The 16,112-nt window shown below is 41.9% G+C and overlaps 1 protein-coding gene across 1 annotated transcript in view; it reads left to right on the forward strand.

The window, feature by feature from the left end:
* The first annotated feature begins 15,674 nt into the window (after positions 1-15,674).
* The window catches only part of LOC113451924 (uncharacterized), a 219,030-nt gene continuing 218,592 nt past the window's right edge, over positions 15,675-16,112 (forward strand). The window contains 1 exon segment of the mRNA XM_087923002.1: positions 15,675-16,015. The gene's annotated coding sequence lies outside the window, so the exon portion shown is untranslated.

The raw sequence follows: 16,112 nt of genomic DNA on the forward strand, positions 1-16,112 counted from the left end.
GGCATTATGGTGTATTCAAAATGTCCATAGCGGGTGCCAAACGCTGTCTTCCACTCGTCCCACTTGCGCATCCACACCAGGTTGTAGGCCCCTCGAAGATCGAGCTTGGTGAAAACAGTAGCCTCCCGCAATCGCTTCATTAACTCTGGAATGAGCAACAAGGGGTAACTATTTCTCACCGTGATTGCACTCAACCGGCGGTAGTCACAGCACAAGCGTAACTCCCCTGTCTTCTTTTTCACAAAAAGAACAGGAGCAGAAAGAGGAGACGACAATGGTCTGATAAATCCCCGGGCCAAGTTCTTATCCAGAAAATCCCGAAGAGCAGCCAATTTGGGCTCAGACATGGAATATAAGCGATCCTTGGGGCAGTGGGGCATCAAGTAGAAGGTCCACGGGACAATCATATGCGCAATGCAGTGGTAACTGATCTGCCTCCTTCTCACTGAAAATGTCGGAGAAGTCCAATAGCTCCGGTGGCATGGAAACAGCAGGGGCGGCAATGTTCTGACCAGCACAAATATGTCTCAGATGATCCACACACTGGAGACTTGGGAACGAAATGGTGTTCTGCACCCAAGCCATCAGGGGATCATGCAACCGAAGCCAGGCCATGCCCAAAACCAAGGGGAGATGAAGGTTCGAGGTAATATAGAAGCTAATTGCCTCCTCGTGGTCTCCAATAACCAAACGCAATGGCTGGTGGCAAAGCGAATGGGCCCAGACCTAAGCTCACGCCCATCAACGGTTTCCACCCGGAAGGATGGTTCCACGGCAACCAATGGGACATCAAAGTGCATTGCAAAGGCCTGATCCATAAAACTACTAGTAACCCCCGAGTCGACTAATGCAACCGCAGGAATCCCCTCCTTCCAGGACTGTAGAAAAACTTGCGTATCCAAAAGTAAATGCCGGGGAGGACCAGAGTTCATTTCAGCTTCTTGGGGTGCGGGTGTGAAACGTGCCCGACCTAGGGTTTCTTGGTACAAATGCTCTCAGTATACATAAAAGAAAAGATACATAAAGAAAAGATGAAGATGGCGGCGCCCAACTAGGAAGGTGAAGCTCTCACTCCTGGAGCACTATCTCCCTATAAAGCCACCACCTGAACCAGAAATCACTTTTAAAGCTGCTGCTTGCACCAGTAACCGTGAGTAAACCTGATCCCAAAAAATAAGCCCAAAAACACTGGATTCTGAAGCCGTGGAGCCCAAATAATGCTAGCATAGCTCCTGCTAATTGATCCGGAGTCCTCCTCTCCCTCCCCAGAGAAGTGAAGCTCTTCCATCGAGCCCTAGTAACACACTGGTAGAGCTCTGGAACTGATCACTTGGAGCCCGAGGAGTGCAAACAACGTACCTTCATTTAAATCCCTCACACAGCTGATAGAAGTATCTTCCACGCCAGACAATGTGTTTCCATTAATATCCCCCACTCAGTTTCCCTGGAGCCATATCGGACAGCTGGCAGGGAGAAACAAGGAGGGAGGAGAAAGCCCCGAGGCTCTTAGGAGCCAAAAGTTACCCTGGACGGCAGAGGAAGGCTTCAGTTGTTGAGACGAGAGGACAGTCTCCTTGACTGACCCGAAGAAAACCGCTCCATCCAAACTAAAAAGAGAATTACCTGCATAGCTAAATCAAAACCAGTAAGTCAGCTGAGACAGAAGTGAAAAAGAAAGGAAAGATCTTGTAACAGCGTGCTTAGTCTTGGTTAGAATCACTCAAATTTCTGCAGTGGAATTTTCCTCAGAAAGTGGGACTCAAAGGAGGAAAATAACTGTGATTAACGATCTGGAGTGACTGTCAGATTTAGTTAAACGGTATTGCAACTAGAAGTAACTTTAAAAGTAAAGGACAGATTGGATTAGTTAACCCAAATTTCTGGACTGTATTTTTAGTACTATTCAACTTGAAGAACTTTAGAAAACTATTGCAAAACAATCTTATTCAGAGACATACTGATTGTAGTTAAAGTGTTTTAATTCAGCGAGTTTTGCTCTCTTTCAAAAACCCAGCATGCTTTGAACATCCTGTTACAGCCTTTTGTTTACAGAGCAATAACAGCAGCATTCAGAGCAATAAATTCCTCTTACCCAGTCTATCACAGCTGCTAGAAAAACAAACAACCCTTTCCTTAAAGACTCTCAATACTACCTCATTACTTTAATCAAACACCCATTAATTCATTACCTCAAAATTTACAACTTTTCTACCTCATCACCTACATCAATGATTAGATAATCAATTTCTATAAAATATTTTATTAATGGTTTAATTGTTTTATTGTATTATTTGATTATTGTGATTAGAGTGTTTAGTGCAAAGAGTGTGATTACTGACTAGTTTAAAAGATCAAGATTCATGTAATTCAATTGATTAGTAAAATCAGTGATTTAGTGAATTTAATTGAACAGTGTAACTAATAAGAGCCGCTAAAAACGTGCTCAACGCCAAGGTGTACCCGTACGAATCGAGCAGTCAGCACAGGCCGCTGATGGCGAAGATCAGGATCAGCAAGCCCAAGACCAGGATTGACAAAAGGAATGCAGACCAGCCACGAATCAAGTGGTGGAACCAGAAGAAGATGGCGGGACCCCTCATCAAACCGGAGCAGTTCCTGCAGATGGTCGACGGGCCACAGGAAGCGTGGTCCATGCTGAAGAGCACTGTTCACACTGCCGGCTGCCAACAGCTTGGTTGCACCAAGCCAGGACGGAGACGCATCGAACGAGATACATGGCTCTGGACACCGGAAGTACAAGATGCCGTACACCTGAAGAAACGGCTCTACAAGGCCTTTCTTCAGGACAAGACCAGCGAGAAGCTCTGCGAATACAAGGCGGCCAAAAAGGCAGCCAAGAAAGCAGTAGCGACAGCCAGAAGCTCCCACTACGATGACGTCTACGAGAAGCTGAACACGCGAGAAGGCGAGAATGAGATCTACCGCCTAGCCAAAAGCAGACACAGGAAGACCCTGGACATTGACCAGTTTCATGGGATCAACGACGAAGGGGAAATTTGATCGTCAACCCCAGAGACGCTGCGGAGAGGTGGCGGCAATACTTCGAGAAGATCTCCACCGAGGAGTTCCCACACCCACGAACCCCGCGAGGTGACCCAGTTGAAGGCCCAGTCTCAGGCATTTATGCCAGCGAGGTCGCCGACGCCATCAAGGCTATGAAAAGCGGTAAGGCAACAGGACCAGACGACATCCCTGCCGACTTCTGGAAAAAGGCACTACCGGGCTCGGCATTGTGGCTGTGCGAGCTGTTCAACAACATCGTCTCCACGGGAAAGTGCCACACGACTGGTACCGCAGCACCACTGTTCCGATCTGGAAGGGAAAGGGCAGCCCAGCGGACTGCTCCAACTACAGACCGGTCAGGTTACTGTCACACACTATGAAGATCTTTGAACGCGTCCTTGATAAGCGCATTCGGGACATCGTCGACATCAGCGTCAACCAGGCTGGATTCATCAAGAACTGCGGCACCACTGACGCCATCTTCGGTGTGTGCGGATGCTGATGGAGGCTCACAGAGAGAAGAAAATCCCGCTCCACACCGCCTTCCTAGACTTGGAAAAGGCCTTCGACCGAGTCCCTGACGATCTCATCTGGTACGCACTGCGAGATCACGGCGTGCCTGAGCTGCTCGTACAATGGGTCCAACTCCTATACAGATGTCACAAAAGCCGTGTAAAAGCAGCAGCTGGGATATCAGAGGAGTTTAATATTACCGTCGGCGTACACCAGGGCTCTGCTCTCTCACCACTGCTGTTCATTCTGGTGATGAACACAATTACACACGACCTGTACACGCCCGCCCCATGGACGCGCTGCTCTACCGATGATGTGTTCCTGGCCAACCTGTGCAAGGCTGAACTCGAGCACCGAGTCCAACAGTGGCACGACCGCCTCGAGCAGTTCGGGCTCCGGCTGAACCTAAAGAAGTCCGAATACCTGACCACTGACAATGAAATGACAGGCTCCATCCACGTGAACGGGCAGGAGCTACCGCGCGCCTCCACCTTCAAGTACCTGGGAACTACTCTTGGGGAAGAAGGCCTACTACAAACTGAGGTGGCAGCCAGGATCAATGCAGCGTGGGGCAAATGGAAGTCCGTCACGGGCATCCTCTGTGACAAGAAGATGCCGATGCGCCTGAAGGTGAAAATCTATAACTCTGTGGTGCGCCCCGTGGCCATATACGGCGCAGAGTGCTGGCCGACGACCAAAGAAGTCGAAAGCAGACTCCAGATAATGGAGATGCGAATGCTCCGATGGTCGGTAGGCCTCACCCTACTTGATCGCGTCAGGAACGAAGAAGTGCGTAGACGGTTCAACGTCGTGCCCATCCCCACGGTCATGAGGCAGTCCCAGCTATGATGGTTCGGCCACGTGAGCCGCGCCAAGGAAGAATCCATCATCAAATCTGTAATGAAGGTGACTGTCGGAGGAGCGAGACCGCGTGGTAGACCTAAACAACGCTGGATGGACACGATCAAGGCCGATCTAGAGATCGCGAAGGCAGACCCGACATACGTGGCAGACAGAGAGGTGTGGAAGCAGTACTCAAGGACATTAGCGGACCTCGCCCGAGCGCGAGACAAACGCTGAAGAAAAAGAAGAAGAAGTGTAACTAATAATTAGTGTAATTAATTGATTAGTAGTTAGTGTAATTAATTGATTAGGTTGATTGTTGCTTAGGACATTATCTGACTAGAGAGATTACTGCAATTGATTGATTGGTGTGATATTGGCTATATTGATTACCCAAAATTGTTCCATTAATTAATTCAATCAACGTACTATCTTAACAAACCTACCATGCCAAGAAAAAAAATCCAATGCCAAACCACAACCTAAAGAGAATTTAATCCCCAACAATGAACCACAAGACTCCTGCACATGCCTTAAATGCTACAAAACTCTAAAGGATAATGAAAACTCCATCAAATGTTCTCTGTGTAACAAATACGCTCATCATGACTGCTTGGGATTACCCAAGCAATTGATTCAATACCTAGAATCATCCAATGAGTTTCCATTTCTCTGCAATTCATGCAGACCCAAACTGGATCTGTTGGAAAGAGTCGATACCATTGAAACACGATTAACATCCCTTGACACCAAAGTAGCATCCCTGGACGCCTTAAAAGAAAGATCATCCAACCTCGAAAAAAAAGACACAACACAAAATCCTGAACATCCAATAGCTACAAACCACATCTCTACTCAACAACCACAACCCAATCCACAACCCAATCCACAAAAAAACACAACCCAGACAAATATTGATATCCCAATCCTCATCAGAGAGGCTGTTGAGCGTGAACGGAAACGTCCAAACGCCATCTTATTTGGTCTAGAGGGCATCAATGATAATGATGAAATCATAACTGTCCGAAACATCATCAGTGATTATCAAGCATCAACCATCTCCCCTGATGAAATACTTGACATTTCCCGCATTGGCCGAGAGCTCAAAAACAGTGACGGCTCTGTGACCCCACGCTTCTGCAGGGTCATTTGCAAAAATGAATCAAGCAAACACAAATTCATTTACACTATAAATTCACTTGCCAAAACCAACACCAACCATAAGAACCTCCGTTGTCGCCCTGACCTAACCATACAGCAACGTGCCCGCTCCCGTGTACTCCGCACTGAACTCAAAAAACATCTCGACAATGGAGAGAAGGACCTGTACATTGACTACCACACATCCCGCAACTCAGCTTTAACCTTCAAGCACAACCCTACCTCAACCAATCCACCATCACCCAAGACTAGGCACGCACGCCCCTAACTACCTCAATTCCAACTACTGCTGGCCTTAAATGCAAGCTACTCAATGCAAGAAGCCTTGTAAATAAAATACCTGAATTTTTCCTCCTACTAAATATGGCTAAATTCGACATTATATTTGTCTGTGAAACATGGCTCAATGCATCTCTCCCCGACTCCATTACCACAGTAAGAGACTATCATGTTTACCGATCAGATCGTGAAATTCGTAGAGGAGGTGGTGTTGCTATCTTCTACAAAAAGTCCTTACATCTAAAAAATTACCCAGGAGCTTGCTCTTCCTGAGACCATTATCTGTGAACTATCCTTAAATATCACAATTCGATTCTTACTATGTTACAGAGCACCTGATTATGACATCGAACATGTAAACAAGCTAAATACACTACTAACATGGGCAGCATCCTGCCCATACCCTTTATCTTTCTTGGTGATTTCAATCTGCCTCATATTGACTGGACCCTAAATGAATGTACAACTGAAACCATACATGCAACCTTTTACAATGCTGTTACAAATCTGGGACTGGAACAACTAGTATCCAACAACACTAGACTAAACAACTGCCTCGATCTCATCTTCTGCAATAGTTTGAATTTAATTTACGGAATACAAACTAAAGAACCCTTTTCCAGCAGTGACCACAATATGATTGACTTTTGTCTCAACATACGTCCACACAAAAACCACCACAATGATGTGATCCCCAATTATAATTTCAAAAAGGCAACTATGATCTTATAAACAACGATCTCTCATCCCTTGATTGGCAATCTCTATTCACTGGATGCAATACTGTTGAAGACCATTACAACATATTTTTACTTGAAGTCAAAAGAGTCATCATACTATATGTACCAACAACTACTCCCAAAACAAAACAAAAAAACAGATTGCCCATAACAATAAGGAAACTTCAATCCAAAAAGAGATCACTCTGGCGGAAAAACAAATCTGGTCACGTTGCCAATTTCAAAAGCCGATACAAAAATTTATGCCACCAAATAAAGACCGAATGCACCAATTATCACATTAAACAAGAGGAAAACCTTCTAAGCACCAATTCCACCAATGCTTTTTACAGTTTTGTAAACAACAAACTAAAAGATTCAAGGTCCATCCCACCCCTGATAGGACCTAATGTTAAAGACTGCAACAACGACACCATTAAAGCCAACATCTTTAACACATTTTTTGGCTCAGTATTTGTAAACAGCAATGGATCATGCCCAGTATTTCCTAGCCGAACCACAGATAACTACAGTGATCTAATACATATCGATTTTACAGAAGACAATGTTGAAAAAGCACTACGCAATCTAAAACCATCCCTATCTATTGGACCGGATGGAATATGTGCCTATTTCTTAAAAAAGTTATCCACTGCCATAGCCAAACCTCTAAGCATAATCTTTGAAAAATATTTCAGGACCACTTCCTTGCCTAACCTATGGTCACAAGCCACAGTCATCCCCATCTTCAAAAAGGGAGACCTTTGCCTAGTTGAAAATTACAGACCAATCTCCTTATGCTGCTGTAAAGTCATGGAATCAATTATCAACCAATCCATCATCCTCCACTTAGAGACAAACAACCTACTCTCCAATAAACAATTTGGTTTCAGAAAAAAACTATCCTGTAATCTGCAATTCTTACACTGTACCACTGAATCAAGGCTTTACAGAAGTCTATGCAGATTGCATCTATTGTTTTGCCCTGATCGAGTTGTGTCATCCAAAACATATGGATGACACAACTCGATCAGGGCAAAACAATAGATTCAATCTGCATAGACTTCTGTAAAGCCTTTGATTCAGTGGTACATGACAAACTACTACTAAAAATAAAATCCTATGGTATCTCTGGACAACTGCATAACTGGATAGAAGCATTCCTGTCAAACAGAAAACAAATGGTCAAAATTGGGAGTGTCCTATCAAATTCTGTACCTGTCAATAGTGGTGTTCCCCCAAGGCAGTGTTCTAGGACCAACTCTCTTCATACTCTACATAAATGACCTCTGTGATCATATTAAGAGCAACTGCATTCTTTTCGCTGATGATGTAAAGCTGTTCAATACCACAGACAATACTGCTACCCTTCAAAAAGATCTTGACTGTGTATCAGAATGGTCAAACAAATGGCAACTTCAAATCTCAACAAATAAATGCTCTGTCTTACATATTGGCAAAAAAAAAATCCGAAAATAAAATACAAGCTGAATAGTCAAGATCTTGTTGATGATCCAAGCTCTGTAAAGGACCTTGGAATACTCACCTCTAATGATCTAAGTGCTAGAGCCCACTGCAACTACATAGCCAAAAAGGCATTAAGAGTTGTTAACCTAATCTTACGTAGCTTTTTCTCTGGTAATATCACACTACTAACTAGAGCATACAAAACATTTGCTAGACCAATACTCGAATACAGCTCTTCAGTCTGGAACCCACATTACGTATCTGATATTAGCACAATTGAGAAAGTCCAGAAATATTTCACAAGAAGAGTTCTCCACTCCTCTACTCGTTGTAGAATACCTTATGCCACCAGACTTGAAATTCTAGAACTAGAAAACCTTGAATTACGCCGTCTTCGGTCTGATTTAAGCATGGTATATAAAATCATACATTGCAATGTCCTACCTGTCAATGAATACTTCAGCTTCAACCATAACAACACAAGAGCATACAACAGATACAAACTCAAGGTTAACCGCACCAAGCTTGATTGCAGGAAATACGACTTCAGCAACAGAGTAGTCAATGTCTGGAATACTCTACCCGACTCTGTAGTTTCTTCCCCAAACCCCAAAAACTTTATCCTTAGACTGTCTACTATTGACCTCACCCCTTTCCTAAGAAGTCTGTAGGGGGCGTGCATAAGCGCACCAACGTGCCTACCGTCCCTGTCCTATTGTTTTTTTTATTTTTCTTTTATTTTTCTTATATGTACCCATTTCATGTATTCATAATTATGTATACACTTTTACTTATTATCTTGTAAACAATTGACAAATAAAATAAAATAAAAATAAATAAATACATTTGTCGAGAGTCAAGAATCATATGACTTAATGACAGTCATAGGGGACAATAAGCAATCAAGTCATACAAAGAAACCATCAATATAAATGATAAGGATATAAGCAACAAAGTTACAGTCATATGGTCATAAGTGGGAGGGAAGGGGTGATAAGGGGTGATGAGAAAATTAATAGTAATAGTAGTGCAGACTTTGTAAATATTTGGACAGTGTTGAGGGAATTATTTGTTTAGCAGAGTGCTGGCATTCAGGAAAAAAACTGTCCTTGTGTCTCATTTTTCTGATTTGCAGTGCTCTTTAGCATCATTTTGAGGTAAGGAGTTGAAATAGTTTATGTCCAGGATGTGAGGGATCTGTAAATATCTTTTACAGCCCTTTTTGACTCCTGCAGTATACAGGTCGTCAATTGAAGGCAGATTGCTAGTAATTGTTTTTTCTGCAGTCCTAATCATCCTCTGAAGTCTGTGTCTGTCCTGTTGGGTTGCAGAACCAAACCAGACAGTTATAGAGGTGCAGATGATAGACTCAATAATTCCTCTGTAAAACTGTGTTGGGTATATGGATACACCAACTAGGTTTGGGTGAATAAATATATAAACCAAGGTTTAAGTGTTTGTAGCTTTAAGCACCAAACTGCAATGTAATAAGATAATTAAGGGTGCGGTTACAACCTGCAATAAAAGGCAGTAAGAGAAACGTAACCCCCCCTGCCTCTCTGCCTGCTGTTTACTCCTGTTTGAGACATCTGCTTGTTACTGTTTTGTTGGCTACTGTGCTGGATACCGTTTCTGCTGAACAAAAGGACTAGAAAGGTATCGGGAGGAGAAGATATCTCAACAAGCAGATAAGGACATATTACTGACTTGGACTAAGTTACTGAATGGATATATTTGTGAATGACATATGGACCGATTGACAATGCTTAAACTCTGAATGGATTAAACAACTATTTAAAAACTACAAACAGTTTTTGTCTCCAGTGTGTGTATACTCTTGGGCCCAGCCTCTCTCATTTGGCTGCCTGGCTTGACTGCTGCTGCACATTCTGCTTGGGGGTTTATCCCCAAACACTAACATTGGTTATGGGCCCAGTGAGCACAGTCTAACTAACCAGGATATAGCAGTGAGAGTTGGTGTGAGTTGCACATTACTGTAAAAACAAACTGTAGTTTTTAAATAGTTACATATCTGAAGAGCAATGGCACAAGTAAATTTGCCAAATCTGTCCATGATATCCAGACTAGATGGAACAAACTATGTTTCATGGTCAATGAAATGTAGTTTACTTCTACGAAGAGAAGGTTTGTGGGACATAATAACAAACCCACCAGATGTGTCTAACTTAGATCCTACTGATGAAGAGGATGATAAACTGATACAAGACTATAAACGAAAGAATGAGCAGGCTTTATGCATCATAGGACTGACTCTCTCTGACCAGCAACTCATCCATATCCATGGAGAGGAAAATGCTGCAAACTGCTGGGAGAACCTCAGGAAGATATATGTTTGAGACAGTGTAGGAGCTCATATCAATCTTACACGGAAGCTGTTTAGAACACATCTTCAGAAGGATGGAGACATGTTAATTCATTTAAACTGTATGAAGAGCATTTTTCAGGAATTACAAGAAAAAGAGCTTATATTTAATGAGTTGCAAAAAGTATACATCATACTGTCTTCATTGGATCGAAGCTTTGATGATTATGTGACTGCTTTAGAGGTATTGCCAAAAGACAGTTTATCATTAACCGAGATTACCAGCAGGCTATTAGAAGAAGCCAGAAGAAGGTGTGAACGTGACCAGCTGAGAGAAGATAAACCTAATAAAGAAGAGAAATTATCTTCAAAGCTTGAAAGAAACCAACTTAGTAAATTAAAGCACCTGGAAGAAGAGAATTTATTTTCGACGGCATACACAATTAAAAAATGTTTTAATTGTGGAGGCAGAGGACATTTGGCAAGATTCTGCAGAAAAGAAAAAAGCCGGAATGTAAAAAAGCCAAAGAAATCCTTTGAACTAGCCACGTTTAGCAACTGTGATGTGAAGAATGATTTATGGGTGGTGGACAGTGGTGCATCCCACTGCATCACAAGAGATTAGACAAAATTTATAAAAATGTCTACAAGCTCTCAACATATATCACTCGCTAATGGTTGGAACCTCAAGGCCAAGGGTGAAGGTATTGCATACTGTCCATGCTTAAACCAGAATATAAAAATGTTATATGTACCACAGTTAAAGATGAACTTACTTTCTGTAAGGGTATTAGACAAACTAGGTTATGTAATTACATTTAAGGATAATAATTGCATAATTGAAAAAGATAACAAAAGGGTAACTGCAGCTTTAAATGGAGCATTGTATGTTTTACATGATAGTAAGAAAGGGGAGGCACAGACTGTATTTAACAATATAAAGCCTCATAATGAATGTATCCATTTATTGCATAGGCATTTGGGGCATGTAAATTTTAAAATGCTAAAACGTACAGTAGAGTTATCTGATGGAATAAGGTTAAAACCTTGTGATAAATATTTGCGTTGTAATGTCTGCTGTGAAGATAAGAGTAAAATATTGCCTGCAAATAGGCTAAATGGTTTCAAAACAAAAGAACCTTTAGAAGTAATATTTGCAGACATTATAGGTCCAAAGAAACCCAGTATGGGGGGTGCTCAATATATACTGAGCATTATGGACCATTACTCTAGATATGGGTTTTGCTACCTAATGAAAAGCAAAACTGAAACATATCAACATTTCTTCAACTGGTTAAAGTTTGCAGAAAGAAAGACTAAACGGCAACTGATAACCCTGGTGACAGATAATGGTACGGAATTTGTTAACAGCAAATTCCAGAATAGATTAAAGGTAGCTGGAATAGAGTACAAGAAATCTGCACCATACAGACCACAACACAATGCATTTATTGAGAGAAGAGGCCAAACACTACAGGCAATGGTTAGAACAATGTTAACTGATTCTGGATTACCTGATTCTTTGTGGGGGGAGGCCACAATGTGTGCTAATAACATATTGAACAACGTTGTTAACACAACTACTGGTGAAATACCATTCACCATGTGGCATGGCAGGAAGCCTGATCTGAGTTACCTGCACACATTTGGTGCACCAGCATGGGTGCATATCCCTACACAACTCAGGCGTAAAGGGCAACACAGAGCTAAACAATTATTCTTTGTTGGTTACCAAGCTAACCATAGGGCATATAGATTTTGGGAGAAAGGCACATCTAAGGTGTTATGTAGTGCCAATGCCCAATTTCTAGAGCACGTAGGATGGGATAAGTTAGAACAGGATAACAATAAAGAAGTAATTATTGAATCCTACAGAAATCCCATTAATTATCCCTGTACCTTTAAAAATAAAGTAAAGAGAGAAATACAGGAAGAGATAGAGCCCATAGAGGAAGAAATAGTACCAATAGCTGAGCAAGCTGAGGAACATGAACAGGTAGTAACTCAAAAAAGTCCTCATACAAGCCCTGTAATTCCCAGAAGAACTACACGAATATCTAGACCGCCTGATAGATACCAGGCTAACACAGTGTGCCAGGTAAATAAAATTCCATATACTGTGGATGAAATAAAAATGTATCCTACTAAAGATAAGGAAAGTTGGTATGCAGCAATGAATAAGGAATTGAAATCCTTAAAGGATATGAAAGTATATGAAAATGCGAGATTACCTGTTGATATAAAACCCATTGGCTGCAAATGGATTTTTAAGATAAAAACTGATAAGGATGGAAATATAATCCATAAGGCAAGATTAGTAGCCCAAGGTTTTAGACAAAGTGCCAATGACTATGATGAAGTATTTGCACCTAGTCTTAAAGCAGCAACATTAAGGGCAGCTTTAGTGTGGACAGCAAGCAAGAAATATATAGTTAACCATCTGGATGTAGAAACTGCTTACTTGCACGCTCCACTAAGACATACTGTATATATGAAAAGGCCTATTGGATTTAAAGGTGAAAATAATAATGATTGTTGGTTGTTAAAAAAGAGCCTCTATGGTCTTAAACAATCAGGCTATGAATGGAACCAGTATATTGTAAAGGAACTAAACAATATAGGGTTTAAAGCTGGTTTAGCCGATCCATGTCTATTTAAAAGGGAGACAAATGGGAAAATATCATTATTATTATTATTCACAGATGATATTGCTTTGATTACTGAGACTAATGATGAAGCCAATAAAATAATAGCATCATTAGCTAAGAAAATAAAAATCAAGCAATTAGGGGAGATAAAGAGATATCTAGGTTTGAATATACTGAAAACACAGAAAGGTTTTAAGATATCTCAGGAGGATAAGATATCTAAATTGCTAATAGATTATAAGATGGAACTTTGTAAGCCTGCAAAGACTCCAATGAGTCAGGATATTTGCAAAATGGATGCTCAAAGTCCCAAGTTTGATAAGGTAATATATCAATCTTTGATTGGTAGTTTATCATACATTAGCAATTGGTCAAGGCCAGATATAGCTTATTGTATTAATCAACTGGCATGACATAATAATGATCCACTTCAATGTCATTGGAATGCATTGAAGAGAATTTTAAGATATCTTAAAGGAATATTGCACCATGCACTGTATCTAGAACCAAAAGGTGATCTCATACTGAGTGCTTATGCAGATGCTAGTTTTGCATCAGAAAGAGACACAAGAAAGTCAACTTCGGGAACAGCCATAATGCTGGGTAAGACATTAATAGGTTGGAAGTCAATAAGACAACAGCATATAAGTTTGTCTACTATGGAGGCAGAATTCTCCTGTTTATCGTTATTATGTACTGAATTAATTATGTATAAACAAATGATGAATGATATGGGTATAACTGTAAATTATCCTATAATTGTACATGAAGATAATCAGGCAGCAATTCAAATGGCCACTAATATTGCAGTAAAAACTAGGAGCAAGCATACAGATTTAAGGTACTTAAACGTTAGACAATCTGTAAAGAGTAAAATGATACAGCTGGAGTACTGCATGTCGGAGGACAATATAGCTGATAATTTTACTAAAGCCCAAGATGCCATTAAGCACCTAGAGAGTTGTGAAAAGTATGGGTTTAGATTGTAAGGGTATTATATATTTATATCACCCAAAAGGGGAGAATGTTGGGTATATGGATACACCAACTAGGTTTGGGTGAATAAATATATAAACCAAGGTTTAAGTGTTTGTAGCTTTAAGCACCAAACTGCAATGTAATAAGATAATTAAGGGTGCGGTTACAACCTGCAATAAAAGGCAGTAAGAGAAACGTAACCCCCCCTGCCTCTCTGCCTGCTGCCTGCTGTTTACTCCTGTTTGAGACATCTGCTTGTTACTGTTTTGTTGGCTACTGTGCTGGATACCGTTTCTGCTGAACAAAAGGACTAGAAAGGTATCGGGAGGAGAAGATATCTCAACAAGCAGATAAGGACATATTACTGACTTGGACTAAGTTACTGAATGGATATATTTGTGAATGACATATGGACTGATTGACAATGCTTAAACTCTGAATGGATTAAACAACTATTTAAAAACTACAAACAGTTTTTGTCTCCAGTGTGTGTATACTCTTGGGCCCAGCCTCTCTCATTTGGTTGCCTGGCTTGACTGCTGCTGCACATTCTGCTTGGGGGTTTATCCCCAAACACTAACAAACTGTATCAGCAGCTCCTTGGGCAGTTTGAGCTTTCTGAGTTGGCGCAAAAAGAACATTCTTTGTTGTGCTTTTTTGATGACATTTTTGATGTTAGGTGTCCATTTTGGGTCTTGTGATATGATACAACCTAGAAATTTGAATGTCTCTACTGTTGATACTGTGTTGTCTAGTATTGTAAGAGGTGGTAGTATGGGAGGGTTTGTCTACCACCATTTCTAGTTTTGAGTGTGTTCAGTTCCACATTGTTCTGGTTACACCACGAGGCAAGTTGTACAACCTCCTGTCTGTATGTGGATTCATCATTGTCTTAAATGAGACCAATCACTGTTGTGTCATCTGCAAACTTCAGTATTGTAACAGATGGATCATTTGAAATGCAGTCATTGGTATATAGGGAGAAGTGGAGAAAGCACATAGCCTTGGGGAGGCCCCGTACTTATTGTATAGCTATCAGATGTGATTCTGCCTAGCTTCACCAGCTGCTTCCTGTCTGTTAGGAAGCTTATGATCCACCTACAAGTGTGTTCAGGTACCGCTAGCTGGTTTAATGTAGAGCCTTTGACTTTTCTTGTTTTGCTTTTTTATTTTATTTTTTTCTCTTTTCATTCATGGTTTAATGATATATCCCTTCCTTATATTCTCCAAGGGGCTTAAGCTTCCTAGTAACATTACTTGAGGTGAATTTCCTGCTCAATCATTCTGTAAAAATGCTTTTTCCTCATCATGGTTTAGCTTTATATAACTTTTTCAGGATCTTCCTTTTCCTTCCTCTCAAGAGGCCAGAGGGGTCTTTGCCTTTTCTGCTTCCCCCTTCCCTGAAAGGCTGAGCGACTAACTTGAGAAGGGCAGCTGCACGTATTAAATTAAAGAAAGAAATTAAAATCATTTTCCGATTGTGGCCTTCCCTGCCTATGTCCTCTCTGCCTCCTATTTGGGCAGGTTCCCAACAACAGCACGATACAAGTTGGGTTTCCAACAGAGGCTCCCGGTCTTCATCTTCTGACTGCCCTGCTGTCTCTGACAGGATTTGGAGCCCATTGAGCCCTTCCACAATCTCCATGGAGCCTTCATGGTGACTTTTTCAGTTCCTGAACAGGGAGGAGAGGAAGATGGAGAAAGTGCCCTCTAGAGACAGCGAAGCTTTTGTCAGGCAGGGGCCTTTCCTCCTACTCCCAAGGCCCTCTCCCTTCTTCTCAGACATAGTTTTCTTTTCTGCCCTTTCTACAATCCTGGCATTTTGCGACACATCCACCAGGGGGCGTCCTCCGCCAAGAGAAGGGAACTCCAGTCGCTTCCTCGTTGATCCACTGGAGGGGGAACTTCATAGCTGGATTGGAAGGGGAGACCGGGAAGAAAGGGACATCCCAAATGCTTGCCGTTCTAGGAGGCCGCACTCGCTTTCCTTAACTCCCGGGACTCCGCCGCGGCGGAGAGGCTGCGGGAGTCTGGCGGTGAGAGATCCCGACGTGCTGCGGGTGAGTGGTAGGGGCTCTTCCCGGGCAAAGGGAAGCAGAGGAGGGAGAGACGCGCGCCCGGCCCTCCTGCAGGTTCAAGCGCAGGTCCCATGCTCCC

This window comes from Pseudonaja textilis, chromosome 2 (genome assembly GCF_049901715.1).
Source record: "Pseudonaja textilis isolate UNSWEBS1 chromosome 2, rPseTex1.2, whole genome shotgun sequence".
NCBI classification, from domain to species: Eukaryota; Metazoa; Chordata; class Lepidosauria; order Squamata; family Elapidae; genus Pseudonaja; species Pseudonaja textilis.